The sequence below is a fragment of the Chrysemys picta genome, chromosome 10, assembly GCF_011386835.1.
Source record: "Chrysemys picta bellii isolate R12L10 chromosome 10, ASM1138683v2, whole genome shotgun sequence".
Taxonomy (NCBI): Eukaryota; Metazoa; Chordata; order Testudines; family Emydidae; genus Chrysemys; species Chrysemys picta.
This window is the reverse complement of record NC_088800.1, coordinates 71592763-71611822: the sequence shown is the minus strand read 5'-3', so window position 1 is coordinate 71611822 and position 19060 is coordinate 71592763. Positions and strand designations below refer to the sequence as shown.

General features: G+C 39.3%; 1 non-coding gene across 1 annotated transcript; it reads left to right on the top strand.

Annotated features, from left to right (window-relative positions):
• Window positions 1-4344: 4344 nt before the first annotated feature.
• Window positions 4345-4456, top strand: LOC112059072 (U5 spliceosomal RNA). The gene has a single exon (XR_002888281.2). It is a non-coding gene; the product is annotated as a U5 spliceosomal RNA (small nuclear RNA).
• The last annotated feature ends 14604 nt before the right edge of the window (window positions 4457-19060 follow it).

Genomic DNA, 19060 nt, shown 5'->3' with positions numbered 1-19060 from the left:
TCAGCCATCATGACCCTTTATTGCCACCAACATAATTGAAATGTTCCTGCTGAGTTAAAGTTGATAAAATCCTACAGCCCTGGAAGCAGGTTATCAATGGGATCAGTGAGATCAATGCTCTATATCATCCTAGCCTACCCTTCAGCATTGCTAGAGTTTTCCAGCCCCCTGGATAGTAGACGCAGGTTGCAAATTTACACCCCAAAACATTTGTCAAATAATAAAAACAACACAAATCAGGGAAATCCCATCTGCTCACAAATGAGACGACTGGGTGGAAGTGTAGTAAATAACATGCTACTGAGTGAGACTGCAGGAGACTTTAGGTTTTTGCAAGATGATAAATGGATGAAAACTGTCTAGGCTTGACACACATGACAAAGCATGCTTTTCACTAGCTAGTTAGAACTTAGGAAGATCAATATTCACTAATGACAAACATTAGGAGCCAAACATTGAACCTTTTGAAATCAATAGCAAAATCCCATTGGTCTCAGCGGGCCCTGAACTTAGCCATTAGCCTCTGAGAATAATAATAAAGACACTTAATACTTATTACTTATATAGAGCTTTCTGCATCTAGCCCTCAAAGTACTTTATTATCCCCATTCTACTGATGGAGAAACTGAGGCACAGAAAAGCTCGGCAGCTTGCTAAAGGCCAGAGAGTAAATCAGTAGGAAAGCTATGACCAGGGGCTTGTCTATACGGTGCCGCAGTCCAGACTATGGGTCTGTGAATTGTGGAGTACTCTAATGTGTTGAACTCTGACTGCCCAGTGTAGACCCTGCTGGCACAAACTCAGAGGTACCAAGTTCACATTAATGTAGTCCCGTTTCAAACAGGACACATTATTGCACCAAAATGTTAGTCACAAATTTGAAATAAAGTCTGGAATTTGCCTCGGAAAAGCTACCAGGGAGGCTGTGGCTGTTCGGGAGACAGAAAAAGCTGCAGGGAACTTAACAAGGCGTGGCATTGCCCAGCTAACAGTGACTGAGTTGGTCTGGCTCTGCCCCCAAACTGCAAGCAGGTTGAAGCACCCACTGTAACCGAGCTGTGGACCTTAGCACTATGAAGAGCAAACTGTTTTTTTTTCCAGATATAACACCGTCAATAAATTGAAGACATACCTGATTTTTTGTTTAGCCATTTTCCTTTAAAGAAAGTCAGGGCTATTAGACGTTACTAGGGACAAGATGAGAGGATTCCCTTTCAGTGATGTGTTGTAGTCCTGGAACTGATAACTGATTATTCCTCACTATCAGTGACACAGCAGCTATATCAGCCTGGATAGCTTCAGCAAAACCTCTGCCTTCTGAATGAAATATCCCCATGTTTATCTGTAAGAGTAGTCACTGGCATTCTCATAATTCAGAATCAATTGTCAGTCAGATTTGCTATATATTTTGATTTTAATACTAATACACATGTCAACACCGTCAATGAATACCCTGGTCACATCAAACCAATTGGCCAACAAGTTCGATTTTATATAAACAAAGGACTTGTTTGCATGCCTCAGTATCTGGTATAGTCTCAGCTGCACTGAAAGTGGGTTCTGAATAAATGTTGGAAGGCGATAGCAAGAACACCAGCTACTGAGTCATGCAAACAATTATTTTGTTTGCATAAAATTTACCTCATAGGCTTGCTAATGACGTATGCACAGAGTTTCCACTGATGGTGTCTGCTTCTGCATTAGAATCAGAATACATAACCAGTCTCTTTAAGGACTCATACTTAAAAATATTTATATAGAATCTTGGCCTATATGTAAAGAACTTTGAGATGTATTGATGAAAAGAGCTGTATATGAGCTAGGTGTCATTATTATTAGATTACCTTAGCTACCTCAGGATTTGAGTTATATACATTTTTTTAAATTGTGTACGTTTCATATTGTTCAGACATTTTTGCTAAATCAGTATTCTGTTCCTGCCCTTTCTTTTTCCATCATCCTTTTCTCCCCTTCCTTCCAAAAATCTCGTTTTTCAACATGGTCAATTAGGACGATTTTTGTAGATCTGTTGCTTGTAACACATGTCTAGACCAAGACTCCCTGTGCATGCTGCAGACATGACACCTCTCCAGAGCCAAGACGTGTTTGTGAAAAGGTCATATATTCATTACACTGAATATCTCTACGATTTACAATATCTGCAAGAATTGCTGTGCCCTTTGCTTCTATGTCAGTATTGATCTTCAAGGCGCGCTGGTGAAAAAATGAGAGCAAAATTCTCCTCTCAGATCCATATGGTGAACCTGAACTCTGCTACTCTGCTCTCGCAATGGAAGTTTAGACAGCATAGAAAAGAAGTATGTGAGAGCCAAGAGCTACTTGGTAGATCAGAGAGAAGAATGTCAACCTTCCAACTGTGTGGTAAAATAACTGTAAAGAAATAAAAAATATGGGATGGAATTAACTGAAGCCAATGGAGTTTCTCCTGCTTTAGCCAAGGCTGCGCTTGACAGGTTGCTTTTTAACAGATTGCTGTATTTTTGCTTTTCTCTAATTTCTCTAAGTTTCTGTATAGCCTGTACCACCCTCATTAGTTATAAATTACAGCAGGCAAAGACTGGAACAAACTCTTCCAACTAGGGTTGCCAATTTTGGTTGGATGTATTCCTGGAGGATTCAGCACATGACATAATCTTTAATTAAAGATTCATCTTTAATTCCCGGGCACTCCAGGACAATCCTGGAGGCAACCCTCTTTTCAAACTGATTTCTGACAATAGGAAGTTAAAGAAATGAATATTACGGAGTATTATGAAGGGTGCTTCCCTTTCCGTTTTGGACACAATAGTATATCTTTGCACTGGTAGCTAAGGGTATTGTCATGTTGTGAGGGAGAGGTGCGGATAAACATTACAATGACAATATCCCAATCATTGGGAGTTTTTTTGGTCACAATGGTGAAACTACCTATTTCCTCCATCTCTGATCTCATTTCTGAAAACAAAGCTCACCCATGAATGGAACAGCAAAGGTGTCAGAAATGGCCAGCACTTCTATTATTTTTACTTAATTAGGTGCACCAAGGACTGGAGGTAATACAGTACAATATTGTGGTGCCATATTTTTGGTATTTCTGCAAGTAAGATTAAATATCTATGACCTGCTAAAGTATAGGGGGCCAGATTCTCAGTAGGCGTAGCTCCAGTGGAACTGTGCTGATTTACGCCATCTGAGGATTTGGCCCTAGGTGTTTAGGCAACTGACTCACTGCAGTTTGTGCATTATATTTCCCATCTCTTGAGTCAATGATGTTTGGCTTGGATACATTGACACTTCTACAGGAAAGGTTTCTGCTAACCTAGTATTTCCATATTTCTTTCTTCTCAACTTTGCTCTTATTTACAAAGTCTCCATTGTTTTTAATTATGTGACTACACAGGCTACAAAACATCTTTCAAAACAAGAATTATTCTTGCTCACTAACTAGATGGGTTTCCGTCAGCTCAACTTATCTTTAATTTACAAAACATTATAGAACAAAGATTGGATAATATTCATACATCTTGACAGTCCTACCCTCACTGTTGGCTTCAGAACTTTACTCTAAATCTGATATAAGAACCTGGATGATCACTAATCAGGTAACATTGTTTTTCACACTACCCCAAGTATGGGATGTACAGATAAAAGATATGCAGAGCATCATTTCTCATCTTCAGTAATACTATTTACTAATCCATTATGCAACAAAATAACATCCAGATGTGATTGCAACCCTTTCAGATCTTTAGAAATACATTTCAATGCAGTGAAATTCCAGCAGAATACATAACAACAAGATAATTACAAGTCACATCTGCAGCACTGCTCTTTCAGTTTGAAAATTCTTTAGCCTCTCTAGTTTTGTTTTGTTTTGTTTTGAAACTATGATTTGGCAGACTAAATACAATCACTGAGCAGATTAGTACCCTGTGTGAAATGCATTCTTTTATTTAGATGACACTTCATAAAGGCAATTGTTCTCTGCTTCCAATGCCATCATATTTCATTTTAGCTTTAGTGAGTATTTATGCTAGGCATGTACTTCACATCATGAGTGTTAATCTCTCTTTCTCCGTTTAATTCTTCCTCATGACCAACAATAAAACAGTTAAAATACTAGAAGATTGTCCTCGATACCAAATGCAGAATCCTCTTACTCTTGTGCTGTGTGCTAGATTGATATATAGGAATGGAACAATATAGCATGCTCTTCCACAAAAGATGGCCGATGTTTAAACTACGTCTCCCTTCTTCTCCTGAGGAGAGAGTTTTCTAACAGGTTCCCACCTGCCCAGCTTTCCTCCAGGGAGATTAACCTCCTATTGCAAAGATTCAGCCACTTTGTAGTCTCTTCAGATCGTATAAATCTTTCACCTTTTACTAAAGATTTCCATGGAGAGGAACATTTATCTACACTCGCACCATATCTAGAAGATTAGGTTATAAAAAAGCCATTCTTTGGGTCAAAATACAATATGATACTCTCTGTGGCATAGTCCATCTTGTGGGCCCTAAAGATACTTAACAAGAAGTAGGTATAGCGTATTTCTATAGGGTAGTGTCCCATTAAATCAGTGGTTTTCAAACTGGGGTACGTGTACCCCTACAGGTAGGTGAGTTCTCATTAGGGAGTACATGAAAAAAATCCTGTAATGGCAGACAACACATTTTATTTAGTAAGACTTGGCAATCTAATCATAGGTATATTATGACCCTATCTCAGATGGGGGTATGTGATAGACTACATTATTTGGAAAGGGGTATGCAGCCTAAAGAAAACCACTTCTTTAAATAATTTGTGAGCCCTCTAGTGGCACTTATTGTGTCCTGTACTTTTAGAAGCCACCAGAAACCAGTCAGGGCAGTGTATAGGTAGCCTGCTCTTGCATGTTCTATATATTTAGCAAACATGGTTATTTGGACCCTGCAAAGCCTGTGAGGTTCCTCAATGTTATGTTTGTTGTATAATGAACGAAAGACTCAACAGTAGGCTAGAGAGATATGGCAAGAGACAGAGTTCAGGAATTCTCCCAGTATGACACTGAATCTGGTATCATTCACTGAGTAGTTGATGCATCAGTTAAACAAAAGCGTCAGATTCCGGTTTCTTCTAATCACTATACTCCCCATTATAACCAAAATATGCTACCGACTTTTAGTTATGTTTAAGGTTTAGCGGTGAACTTAAAATCTCCATGAACTTCAGTTTACCCTCTCTCAAAGAAGGAGCTAAATTACGACCAGCCTTCTCTACATGAACACTGGGGAGTGTACAATCTCCGAGAAAAACGATAGTAGCAAAGGGAAGCCATGTGATATAGAGCTTTTTCAGCTAAGTGTAACCTGACGAATAAACACAGATTTCTGAGAATGAGGGAGCTATAAAAAGGGGGAGAAATCATCAGTTGGAATTCAATGTCAGTCTCCAAGATTTAGAACCCTGAATGAGTTAGGCTGCCTTTGAGTTAGTCATCTGGTGGTTTTAATGTGGTCCAACCTAATCTTGACTCCATTGTAATGTGGTCCTTTACTTGCATACATAGGTATCGATTAGGCACATAGCTATATAAGGGTGTGATCCAAAGTCTCTTTAAGTCAATGGACAGAGTCCCTGACTAGATCAGGCCCTAAATATTCTTAAAACATACACCCATATGTCATGACTCAGGGCTAGTTGCACCTTTGACCCCACTCTGGTCTCTCCGAGTGCACCTACACAGGTGACAGGCTCTGTGTCTTCAGCTTTCCCTGGGTGGAATCCCACAGTTCCCCCACTCTTCAGCTGACCCCCCTGGGCTACAATGTCCTGTGCACCAACTGTGATTGCTCTGAAGGCCTGACTGGGTTTGGTGCCTGCAAGTTTTCCCTTTGGGAGCTGGGGCCAGTGGTGAATACAGTGACCCAAAACTGCCTTTTCAAAACAAAGTATTGCTTAATAACAACAGCAGGAACATAGCATAACAAGAGAAAGGCTTTTTAACACATTCAAAGGTCTGTCCGCACACCCATCTTACCTGTACGCTTAGGTAGGCCCAGTTTATCCCAGACACCCAAACCTCTGCATGCTGGGGGTCAGTCTGCTCCCCAGCAGTCTCTGACTCTCACTCTTTGTCCTTTCCTCCAGGAACTGTCTTTTAGCCACCACAGAGTTCTTTGTTCCAGTTTCTCCTGCCTGGATCCCCCTACCTGTAGTTACAAGCATGACTACACAACTCCACACAGTCTGAGGTAAAATTGTGCATGTAAATAACCTCTGCTTGAATCAACCCCTTTTAATCACAATAACAAGCAAACCTAGGGTTCCCAACCCTCCAGGATTGGCCTGGAGTCTCCTGGAATTGGCATCGATCTCCTGGTGACTACTGAAAGCAATCCGGGAAATTTTAGTAGGATATTTTAAGAAAATGACATTATGTCATGTTGGGGGGAAAAAATCTCCTGGGATAGCTTCAGTCAGAGTTGGCAACCCTAATCAAACCTACACATGGAACACATAATATTCAGAAAATAATACACGCATTCTCCTGTCCTTCACACCATATATGGTCTAAAAGAGCTCAACAGTCTAACTCAAATAGACTACATGGCCCTTAATCATTAATAGCCAGTTAATCAGATTATGGTCTTTGGGGAAGCTGGTCACAGTTTGACTGTGATTCAAGATGTGTGAGGTAGAAAAGGATGAAAGGAAGTCCCCACAAACAGTACCACCATCAGCCTGTTTGTATGTTTGTCAGATGTGACTGCGTGTACTTTCAAGTGTTGTATTGTGCAGCACAAGTGGAGTGCTATGGTCTGTGCATTATAAATCGAAGAAGAAAATAAGATAACATATATTCTCTACAAGCACAGAGCCATGGAAGCCTGCAGTCCCTCAGTGGTCCAAAGTCATGCAAAGCCTATTTTGAAAAAAATACATCCTTTAGGGAGTTACTTCTCTAAAACCATATAGAATACTGTATTTTCTGGCGTATAAGACTACTTTTTAACCCAGGAAAATCTTCTCAAAAGTCGGGGGTCGTCTTATACGCCGGGTGTCGTCTTATAGGGCGGGTGCTGAAACTTCCGAGCTGGACTGGAGAATCTGCGGTCGCCGCATATGGTGGGGGGAGCTCAAAAACGGCCGCGGCCGCATCCCCGCCCGATGACGAGGTGAGGGGGCGCCTCACCGGGAAGGTGTAAGTGAAGGGCGGAGCAAGCTGCAGGCGTCCGGGACGCCCGGGGTATGGAAAAAAGAGAGAGAGCGGCGCTGTGCCCAGAAAAACACGCCTCTTTCACCCGTCTGGCCCGCCCTTGTATCCTATTACCGTACCTCCTTCTCTGCCTCTCAGATCTCGCTCCTGAGGACTGCAGTGAAGCGGCGCAGGCGCGCATGTGCGAGATCTGAGAGGCAGAGAAGGAGGTAATAGGATACAAGGGCGGGCCAGACGGGTGAAAGAGGCGTGTTTGCGCTACCGCTCTGATAGTCTTGGAGATAGGGAGGGCTGGGCAGGCAGGGAGAGCTGACCAATCCAAGCAGGCTTTGTATACAACAACCAGCCAATCGCCGGTAAGGTACATCGCTTGCCGTGATTGGCTGGTTGTTGTATACTGGGTACCACATACAGTACAGCACCAGTATCTGTACCTGTTCATACAGTATAGCACCAGTACATACAGTACAGTATACAAATGTCCAACAGTCAAAACCCCATCATGGCTCCACCAGCAAGAAGAAGGAAATATGAAGCCAGTTTCAAACTTAAAGTTGTAAACTTTGCCATGGAACATAATAACTGCGCTGCTGCAAGACAATATGGAGTAACAGAAAAGATGGTTCGGGACTGGAAAGCAAATGAAAAAGCATTAAAGAGGATGCCAAGGGGTAAGTGTGCATTAAGAAGAGGCACTCCACATTGGCCAGAACTCGAAAAACATGTAGCAGACATGGTGAATGAGCATCGCCAAAACGGTTATGTAGTGACACGAAATAAAATACATTTGTTTGCACTTCAGTGGGCCAAATCTAACCCAGATCACAGCAACAGATTTAAGGCCACTGTATCCTGGTGTACTAGATTCATGGGAAGGCATAATATGGTACTGAGGCAAAAGATGAAAATTGCCCCAAAATTACCTGCAGATCTTGATAGCAAAGTAAATAGTTTCCATCGATACGTAATACAACAGCGCACTAAACATGGCTATGCGTTAAGTAGTATTGGAAATATGGATGAAACTCCAATGAATTTTGATATGGTTGGAAATAAAACTGTCCATCAAAAAGGTGAAAAAACAATTTTAATTAAAACAACAGGACATGAGAAGTCCAGTTTTACAGTGGTACTAGGATGCACAGCTGATGGCGCCAAACTGAGACCAATGATTATTTTTAAAAGAAAAACAATGCCGAAATTCAAGTTCCCTGTTGGTTGTTTTGTACATGTGAATGAAAAAGGCTGGATGGATGAAGAAGGGGTAAAGCTATGGCTTGATAATGTATGGAGCAGGCGACCAGGTGGACTTATTCAAAAATGTAGTCTACTGGTGTGGGATATGTTCAGGGCTCATTTAACTCCCAGCACCAAGCAAATGCTTGCAAGACTAAACACAGATGCGGCAGTTATTCCTGCAGGATTGACATCGTTGGTACAGCCACTGGATGTGTGCCTAAACAAGCCATTTAAAGATCACATTCAAGAACAGTGGAATGAATGGATGGTTAGCGGCGAAAAGTCATTCACAAAAGGAGGAAACATGCGTGCTCCACAGTTGGATGTTTTGTGCAAGTTTGTCATAAAAGCCTGGAATGATATTGATGCAGAAACAGTAATCAAGTCTTTCAAGAAGTGTGGCATATCAAATTCATTAGATGGTATGGAGGACGACTACTTGTGGCAAGATGAAGAGGAAGCCGAAGCTGAGACCACACCATCTGATACGGAATTTGATCCATACGATGACTGCCTTACAAATGTATCACAAGATGTCATTGATGTACTTATGATATCAGATGACGAACAGGAGGATTTTGAAGGCTTTTAAAGGGAAACTGTCACGCCAGCAAACCCTGTAAAAATACCGTAGCTTGCAGTTATGATGGGCGTTGCTAACTCGCCAGGGACTTGCCCGGCACTTGCTCTCTCTCTCTTGTTTGTTATCTTCCTCCTATCATCATCAGTTCCAGTTTGGTTGACAGCTTAGAAAACAAACAGCATGGCAGCTCCCATGGGTTTATTGTCTTATCCTTCCTTTCAGCTTTAGAGTGAATTAGGAAAAGTTTAATCCACTTGCACTGTTTTATGTTTACATGTTTGATGACAAACAGCCTTATGTTTATAAGTGACAGTTTTCCTGCTAAGTACCTGCATGTCATAAGCATTTGAATTAAAATTACCATATTGAAATCAAATCTGATGTTTTTTTAATTTTTTTTTTGGTGTGCGTTGGAAGAGGGGTAGTCTTATACGGCGAGTATATCCCAAACTCTATATTTTAACTGGAAAAGTTGGGGGTCGTCTTATACGCCCAGTCGTCTTATACACCGGAAAATACGGTAATTGTTTTTTAGCCAGAAATTCTCCAATTTGAAAACGTGTTTCTCCTCTTGTTTCATCTTTTTCTTTATTAGCAAACATACTAATCCTCACCCACAGCAAGCATAGCCTGACGTGGCCTTACCAGTGTGACCTTATGTACTTATCTGTTTATCATGCAGAACTTGAGTATAAAGCAGTGGCTGCATGCCACTTGCAATTCTGGCTCTTCAGTGAATAGCATACATCATCCAAAAACTGCTGTCATCCCATTCACATGTAAATAGCACTCAGTCTTGGGGACCAACAGGAGCATATAGTATCCTCAGATGTAAGCTCAGGGATATCTGGTTTCCCAGTCAACAGAACCTACTCGTTTCTAAAGTGTGGCTTTATCATTGGACCATGAAGGTTGACTGACCAGGTTCTCAGGACAACAAACAACCTATCTTTATGCTGTCTAGCCATTCTGATCACAATGACATTTTCTGGTGATGATCACAGTCTCTCAGACAAATCTGAACACTAGGATGAACCTTAAGCAATCTGATACACATTGGTTGAGCATGAGGCTAGAAACCAAGTCATCCAGTTTCTGTGGGCTTCAGCTTCCCCGGGGGTAAAATGGATATGATACTACTTCACGGGATGATCCCAGCAAGTTGCAGTCTTGCATCACTTGAGAACAAGACAACAGCAATGATGGGGTTATAGCCAATGTGCAGAAGAAGATACACTTTTACAGGAGGTTTACAGAGCTGAGGTTGAAAGAAGTACAGCATGAGGCCAACCATGAATGAGGGTGAAAGATGTAATTTTGAGGGATTTAAGAATCCTAAATCTTCCCATACTGACTCTTGCCAAAGGAAGACAACTTGCAAGGGACTGTTAAAGAGGAAGTTCATTCTTTGCACCAACATGGCTACATCAAAGTCATGTGAATCTGGTGCTGGTCATCCTCCTCACATGGTGATGTGAGGATAAATTAATGTTTGTAACAAAATGATAAGCATTCTTGTTTATAAGTGTCTGGTTCATATTTTTTTCACTCTTTAAGTGATTGACCTTCAAAATGCAACAATACACAAGAGCATACACAATAAACACCGCCGTGTTTGTAGTACAACATTCCCCGATTCTGACTGCAGCTTCTTGGTACTACCACAATATAATCACCATCATAATAAACAACCACCATCTTTAGGGTTCTTTATTTATATCTGCTTTTCAGTCAGTTTCAATTTAGTGCCTTGTTAAGGGGTAGGAGAATCTCTCCATTTCAACAACTTGATTTATTAAATTTTAAGTTTATGCAAATTTGATGAAAAAATATGACTTGTTATGTCATAATAATTTGCAGCTATAGAACAACCCTCATCCAAGGATTCAAAGTGCATTCAAAGGTGAAAATATTAATATACAGAACATTATGAAGATGCAAATAAGAACCTCTGCTAAGTTACTCATTAAAGATTAATATGTGACGAGTTACACACAAATCTACAAGCAGCAGGTCAAGAACACAGCTCTACAAATAATTGGGCCACAGCATCAGTTGCCGTAAAACTGAATAGTGTAACTGAAGACAATGGAGCTATGCCATTCTATAGCAGCTGAAGATCCAACCCATTGTTGATGCTTATGGATGTAAAAATCCTGGTTAAAAGATTCTGGAGAAAGAGTTCCCATGTATTTGCAAATATTTCTAATGGTTCCAATGTAAATTAGCAAGATTATGTGGGATGAATTTTAGAGCAGTTAGATTCTTAATAATACTAAAATATTTATAGCACCGTTTTATGTTCTTGATAACAGACTTTTTGGAATGTGACAGTTCTATTTACTATGTTCTTTGGAAAAGCACTTCACATGCTGTAGATAGTGTTGTTCTGTATCTAGGCTTTCCCGTTAAACATTTTCACCTTGCAAAGATTTATGAGAGCCATAAACAATCAAAACACTTGCAGGTTCATCTTTCATTATTTTTCCCTCTTAGCAAAAGCAAACTCAAGCATATGACTACCTACAAGAACCAATAAAAATGGATGTTGGAGTAGTTAATGTATTCATCTAAATGTATGTCTACAATATGCTAGTTCTATGTAGATTTCCTTTGTTCATTTGTGATACCCCAGGGCTGCTGATTTTTATCTAGATGAGGCCATTGTCCCCTACTGGATATTAGTGATTTCTTCAGTAAGTGTTGCATTCCAAGCAGATGGAATTGCAACTATTTCTATATCTATTTACTCTAGAAAACTTCAAATCATTTAAAACTATTATTCTGAGTAATGTCACATGATCCCATCAGTCATCATGGAGTGCAAATTCCCAATCTGTTACCAAAATATTGCATTAGCATTCTCATAAGTGCATTAATTTCTAATTCAGTTTACTCTCATCACTGCATCAAAGTAATTAAACATTTTAAAAAACATATTATTATTATTCTTCCTAGTCCAACAGATGTATAAAATCTTACCTTGGGAAGAAAGAGGAGACAATGGAGCATTTCTAGACATAGGTCTAGATTTTGAAGACAGCTTAAAAAAACCTAACAATTGGATCTTGTGAATTTGTGGGTAGATATGCTGTATTTGTCATCTGTAACAAAATGGTTGAATCCCCGTTTGAAAGCAGAGTCAACTAAAACCGATTATTTCCGCTTTTTTAGTTCCAACTACATCTTGCAGACAAACTCATTAGTGCCAATTACTCACATATTATTATTTAAAGCACAAAGTGCTGGTTAGCTCAGGACATTCTTAGAAGAGATGAGCTCAATTGGTTCAAGGAAATTCCTTGTATATTAGGATAGAGTACTCATTCATCCTGGCTACAGGAATCATACCACACCTAGTGTAATGAGAATCCATGTGCTGCAGCCCAAATGGTTTCCGACCTATATATTTGAGATACCACCTCTCTCCCAGGGCCATAAAGACCTTATCTAAAGCCCATTGAAGTCAACAGAAAGACTCAGATTTTAGTAGGCTTTAGACCATACTCATAATGCTGCAATTGAGATCAGTGGATAATCTCATGTTGGAGTGGTCTCAATATAACCAAGAGGGTGTGAGGACTCTTCATCTTTGGAAAGCACTTCCTTCCTTGGACTGCCAGAGCCTAGATTTGTTAACTTTCTGGGCATATTCCAACACCTACCTTTTCTCTCAGGTATTTTGAATAATAGGTGACATGGCTGTGATTTGGGAAGGTTCTTAAGCATGTGCTTCTCTTGAAGTACGAGAGTAGATTTTCTAAAGTGCTCCCTGAGAGGCAATTTGCTTTTTTAAAGGGACACATACAGGCAATACATAAATATTATTTATTAATTATAATTAATTATATTATATTATAAACACTATATTGCTAGTTTCCTTGCCTGTGTTATTTTAGAAGAACAGCTTCTGGTACCATGCTTAAGGTTGAGCTGAGTTTTGCATTTAAAGTGGGATTCAACCACTTTGGTACATATGAAGCGTACAGCATATCATCCTACACATTCCAGTACTTGCTCTTTGAATACAGAATGAATTTTCTGAGAATATACAAGTAAATCCATTAATTACTTTGGGTTTAAATTAATTTTAAAACGGGCCCTTTAAGAAATTTGGCAGCTTGTAACACACCCCTTTTGTCCCAAAGTATCTCAGTCATGGAGTAATGCACACTTTTAAAACTTCCTATTCAGTTAAACCTCACTGAAATCTCATGCTCTGACTATATTTGAAGGATTATTTTTGGATAAATGGTAATTTTCCCCTTGTTATTCTCCATAACTGAAAGTTCCTTCTTCAGCAGGGACTGATGAATAATGTTCTTCTGCAGACAATAAGTCCATGAAGAACTGCCTTCTTTCAAAATGGCTGCCATCTCCTGTTGTTGTCAATGAGAGTGAGGTTAATGCAGCCCTTAAGCAAAGATGCCCTCTTTCAAAACTGCTCCCAGCAATCATTTTATTATTTCTCTGTGTGACAGGGTGCGGGCCATGAAGTGCTTAATCAGCCCCCTGCCGCGCCAGTCCCAATCAAGGAGAATGGATTGGGGCTGGCTGAATAGCCATGCTTGCTTGGCAACTAGAAACACTTGCCACCCTAATTAGCCAGGGGCTATAAAGGCAGGGACGAAGGAAGCCGGGGAGGGATGGAGAGAAAGGTCAGAGGCTGAGAGGGATTGGTGGTGCTGGTCTGTTCCTGGTGAAGTCTGGCTGTAAAACCCTGTACATAGATAATAAGCTGGTGGTGGGAAAGAACTATAAATAAAATACACGGGTGATTGCATCGATCTGAGGTGTCCTTGATTGGTTTTGTGACGGCAGCAGGGGCAGAAGCAAGAGGGGTCCAGCTGTGCCTCTCTACATTCCACCTATAGTGACACCATGAGGGGAAAAACCTAATATGTCTTCAAAAATCAGTTTAAATTAATATAGGTTTATAAATGTATCTATATCTGAGGTACTTCAGTGTTCTCCATCATCATCGTATCTGAGCACCTCACATTCTTCCATGTATTTTTCCTCCCAACATCCCTGTGAGGTAGGGAAAGTGAGATTATCTCCCTTTTACAGATAGGCACCAGAGGATAACTAACTCACCCAAGACCACACAGAAGGGAATTGAACCCAGGTCTTGCCTAAATCCTAGGCTACTTCCTCAAGCACTGCGCCAGCCTTCCTATCAACATAGTGCTAGGTGCCTTAGATGCATTAACTTTAACCTTAACATGGTTTAATTTCTTTTAAGTTTAACCTTAACTCTGAATTTCCTGAGTTTCAAATGTTTGTTTTGGGGGTAATTACAACATTGCTGTAAAGTTTTTCCTCTTAAGTTGCTGATACGTACTTAATCTTAACTTTAGTTTAATGTAGTTTTTATCTGGGTAAACAAGATCTTGAATTATTAAAATGGAACGAATGTTAAAAAAAAATCTTTTAGTATTTGATGTGTATGCTGTTTGTTTACTTTTTACATTTCCCTCATCCTGAACAATGAAAATTCACTGATCGTTTTCACTTTTGTTTCTAATCTCTTATACTTCATGAGTCTTGCACACAAGCACAAGGCTATCATGCTGGTTGCAAACACTACTGATTAATGATGTTATTTAAAAAAAAAGTTTTCACATTACTTTTTTTTTTTTTTCTTAGAAACTCATAAATTTCTACTGCTGTTAGGTGTGTAAAAGCTTATTTTTACAAAATCTAGATTGGATTTTACCTGATGGCATTCCTTTATTTCCCCATATAATTTAGATCAGCTATTTTGCCTTTAATATCTTCTTTTATAAGTAGCCTGGAAATATGTTTTATGCTCATGAAAAGAGTTATAAAATCTTTTCACTTTTTCCATTCTGGATAAAGAAAAATCGCTCCTATCAGTAACAGTCACAATAGCATAGCTGTTAACTTGGATTCACCTCCTGTATTTCTACTCCAAGAGCACTAGCATTTGTATAAAGATTGGGCAAGGAAAATATGCCACCACCAGTTGGGTATCACATCTAAATGCAAACAAAATAATTTGATTTGCATGTACAATACACCTATACCTCTTCTTCCCCTTTTTGTTTACTGCTTTGCAAATGGGGAACTACTGAAAATCCCAAACCTAATAGAAACTGGCAGCCTGCCAAAATCATAGACTCTTTTGTCCTACAGCATTTCCCACTATTCCACATCTTCCTCTCCAGGGCAACCTGGTGTAAAGGGGACAGTGACATCACTATGACCCTCTACAGAGATAGGAAAAGATGAATAATCAGACATGTCATTCCAAACAAAGTTGTCATAACATGGCTTAATTTTCCTCCCCACTGCATTTCATGCAGACCAGACTAGAAAGTTTCACATAGTTTAAAAAAATGTTTCTTGATGTCACCACTACAACCCTAATGAACTCAAATTTGTTGCACTGGGTACAGGTCAGGGAAGAATTTGGCACACATTTTTTATCACTGATGTACAAGTAGAGTCGCACCCCAACCGTTTTTACAATAAGCCAAATTCCTGTCAGGTGTAACACTATTGAAACCTTTGGGCTTGAAGTAGAAATGTAAAACTGACAGCTCTTCTCCAAAATTTTCCAGGGATGCAGGTTTGGGGTTTAAACTCCTGGATTCAAATCTATTCCTACAACTCTGGATCTGATCCAAGACCATGGGGACCTGTTCTTCAGGTCTGATTCACATAAGGCCGCAGATAACAAAAATTTCATGGGAGGTTGGCACTGTCAAAACTGAACCTTTTGACTTAGTTTGCATCAGGACTATCCCCAGGACCCTAGCCTAAACCTAATACAGATTTTTAAATTTACCCTCGTCTATCCATGTCTAGTTTATTTTCATTTAGTTTTACCCTATTATTTCACACAGACACATGGTATAATTGGCTGCTCTATAATTTATACTGTTATTCATAGAAGCATTAATAGTTTACTTTAATTCTTCAGAAGCACAGCATGTCTGAATTACATTAATGTTTTATTTATTTCTGTTTACCTATGTATCTGGTTATCTAGTTGGATTTGAGTATTACAATGACATGAACGACAAAGATGAAAAAAATTAGGCCTTTTCAGCCCTGCAACAGGAGCCTACTTGAAACATGAACCTCACTCTCTATCTCCATGGATGAGCCCACTGCGGAGGTACAAAGGAGAGGGCTTTTTTCCAGACAGTTTCCAAAGAGCACCAACCAATCCTCCTAACCAGAATATCAATATGTGACCTGTTGCATGGGGGAGGAAAGGGGTTTAGAACATAATAGCTCTTTCCTGAAGGCACACTAGCATTTTTCAGGCCTCTTGTTGCCTAGGCTATTAATTTCAGTCTCCCAACGGGTTTACACCTACCTAACAAGGACTCTGTTGTATGCACATTTAAGTTGGCAATAAATCCAAATACTAGTTGTGCAGGGCCATGAAGAGCTTACACTGATTAATGGTGCCTGTAATATTTCCAGAAGTCATAACAACTTTATCTTCATCACCAAATCTAAACAAAGCCTCTTATATTTTTGGAGTTCTTGAAAGCAAACGAGATCCTGGGTTTGTTTGTTCTTTTAATCATCACTTTAAATTCCATCATCTTTATGGTGATGAAAAATGACATCGAAAACTTAAACAAGAAAGATAGTTTGATGGGTTGAAAAGGAGTGTAATGCAAATTAACATATTTAAAAAATCAAAACAGCTTCCTCATTTATTACAAAGTGACTTGGATAATTAAGCAAAACTTTGGAAATTTCTGGGTTGATTCAATTTTATCCTGACACAGCAAAAGCATTAAGGAAATCCAGGCTTCTGACACATTATATAGTGCAGGTAGCTCACAAAGAATATATAGACTTTCAAGCACTGAATCAAAGTTAATTGGACTAAATATATAAGAAACATGAAAAACAGCAGTGTTTCGGAAGGCTTCTGGACCTGATCCTGAATTCCTTGCATGCCCAATAGACTCAAGTGAATGTGTGATTATCCTATAAGTGATTTTCAAACTTCTGTACTGGTGAACCTTTTCACATAGAAAGCCTCTCAGTGTAACCCCTTCTTATAAATTAAAAACACTTTTTATACATTTAATAAATGCTGGAGGCAAAGCGGGGTTTGGGGTGGAGGCTGACAGCTCGCGACCCCCCATGTAAGAACCTTGTGACCCCCTGAGGTGTCCTGACCCCCAGTTTGAGAACCCCTGTCCTATATCCTCTTCTCACCAAATCATATTCAAATTGACTATGTGGACCAAATTCATCTTGGATGTAACTCTACTGACTTAAACGTAGTCACACCAACAATGACTTCGGGTCCTGCTACATACAGCACTATGGATAGAGATCTCTGAGATGAGCACAAGGAAGAAAGTATAATCAATGTTGATAGATATCCATCCAAAAACATCATTTATATCAGCATTGATACATATTTATTAAAGAACCTGAGGAATTTTCCTTACCAGGCCATAGTTGCTAAGCTTACAGTTAATGTTGCTCAAATTAATATTGTATCAATACAAAAGAATAAAAACAATGGGAATCACAGTACAGATATGGCACACATGACACTTATACACCTCATCTCCCAACAACCACTCAGACTTCCTCCCTTCCATTCAAAACCAAACATGCTATCTTCATCCCAACCACTGGACACTTTCAACAAATATTCTATCAGGGCCAGTCAAATTTTCCTATATCTTGATGACATTTTTCATTGGAAACTTGATTTTTGATGGGTAAGAAAAAACATAAAAACCTTTTCAATGACAATTTTCATTGAACATTTTGGGGTTATTGCCCAGCCACAGAGCTGGTTGAAAATTTTCAGCAGTCGAAACATTTTGATGAAATTTTGAAGAGCAAGTAAAGAAATGTAAAAACAAATCCTGTTTTTTTTAACTAGCTTTTCAGCTGGTTCTGTTCTCGCCCATGGCATTTGTACATGCATTATAAAACCAAGTCCCCTTTCCTTGCTCTCCAACTATTACAACACATTTTCACAATCTCCTGTAATAGAATATCATCTGTTATTCCCACATATATCACCATCATAAACTTATAGTAATCCTTACAGGTACTCCTGGGCACTACTAAATCAATAAATACGTTAATTAAGTAATTAAATAAATAAAAGAAATGGGTGAGAAAGAAAATCCCAAGACTCAGACAGCATCACACTTTCTTCATGAAAATAATTGTATTTTTAAAATCTAAAATACTACAGCACCACATTGTGATTAACATGCAGGTATATTGTGCCTTTCAATAGATTTATTTGTGAACCTTCTCCTTTGTTTTCCTAATATACTGTGATATTTCTTGTTACAGAAGTCCTCACAGTATAAGGTATATAGTGAACAAATGAATACCAAAGAGAGCTGTTTACCAAGAAATATACAGCACCTTGTACAAGGACTCCATAATTATTGCAGTTAATATTACACATTCCCTTTCCCAGTGGAATATTCAAGTACAAAGAACTGTGGGTAGCAAGATAATTACACTGCCAGCAAGTGAGTAGTTATCTCTTGTTTGACACTACATAAATTATTTTGGTCTCTATTTCAAGAATAATGATAAAAAGGTTTGTCATAAGAATAAGCCTAAAATGGTACATCACCAGTAACAGCAAGAAATTTGAAAATACTTTAGTTAGCCTGGCATACCAGATTAACCCCCACTCCAAATACTAGTTGTGCAGGGCCATGGAGAGCTTACACTGATTAGTGGTACCTATGACATTTCCAGAAGTCATAACCACTTTATACCAAATAAACCTCTACCTTGATATAACGCTGTCCTTGGGAGCCAAAAAATCTTACCGTGTTATAGGTGAAACTGCATTATATTGAACTTGCTTTGATCCACTGGAGTGCGCAGCCCTCCCCCCACCCCGCCCCCAAGTGCACTGTTTTACCGTGTTATATCCGAATTTGTGTTATATCGGGTAGCATTATATCGAGGTAGAGGTGTACCAATATCAAAATCTGAGGTAGAGCCACGTGATTTATGGAAAGGATGAAATCTTCAATATCCCTGCCATTAA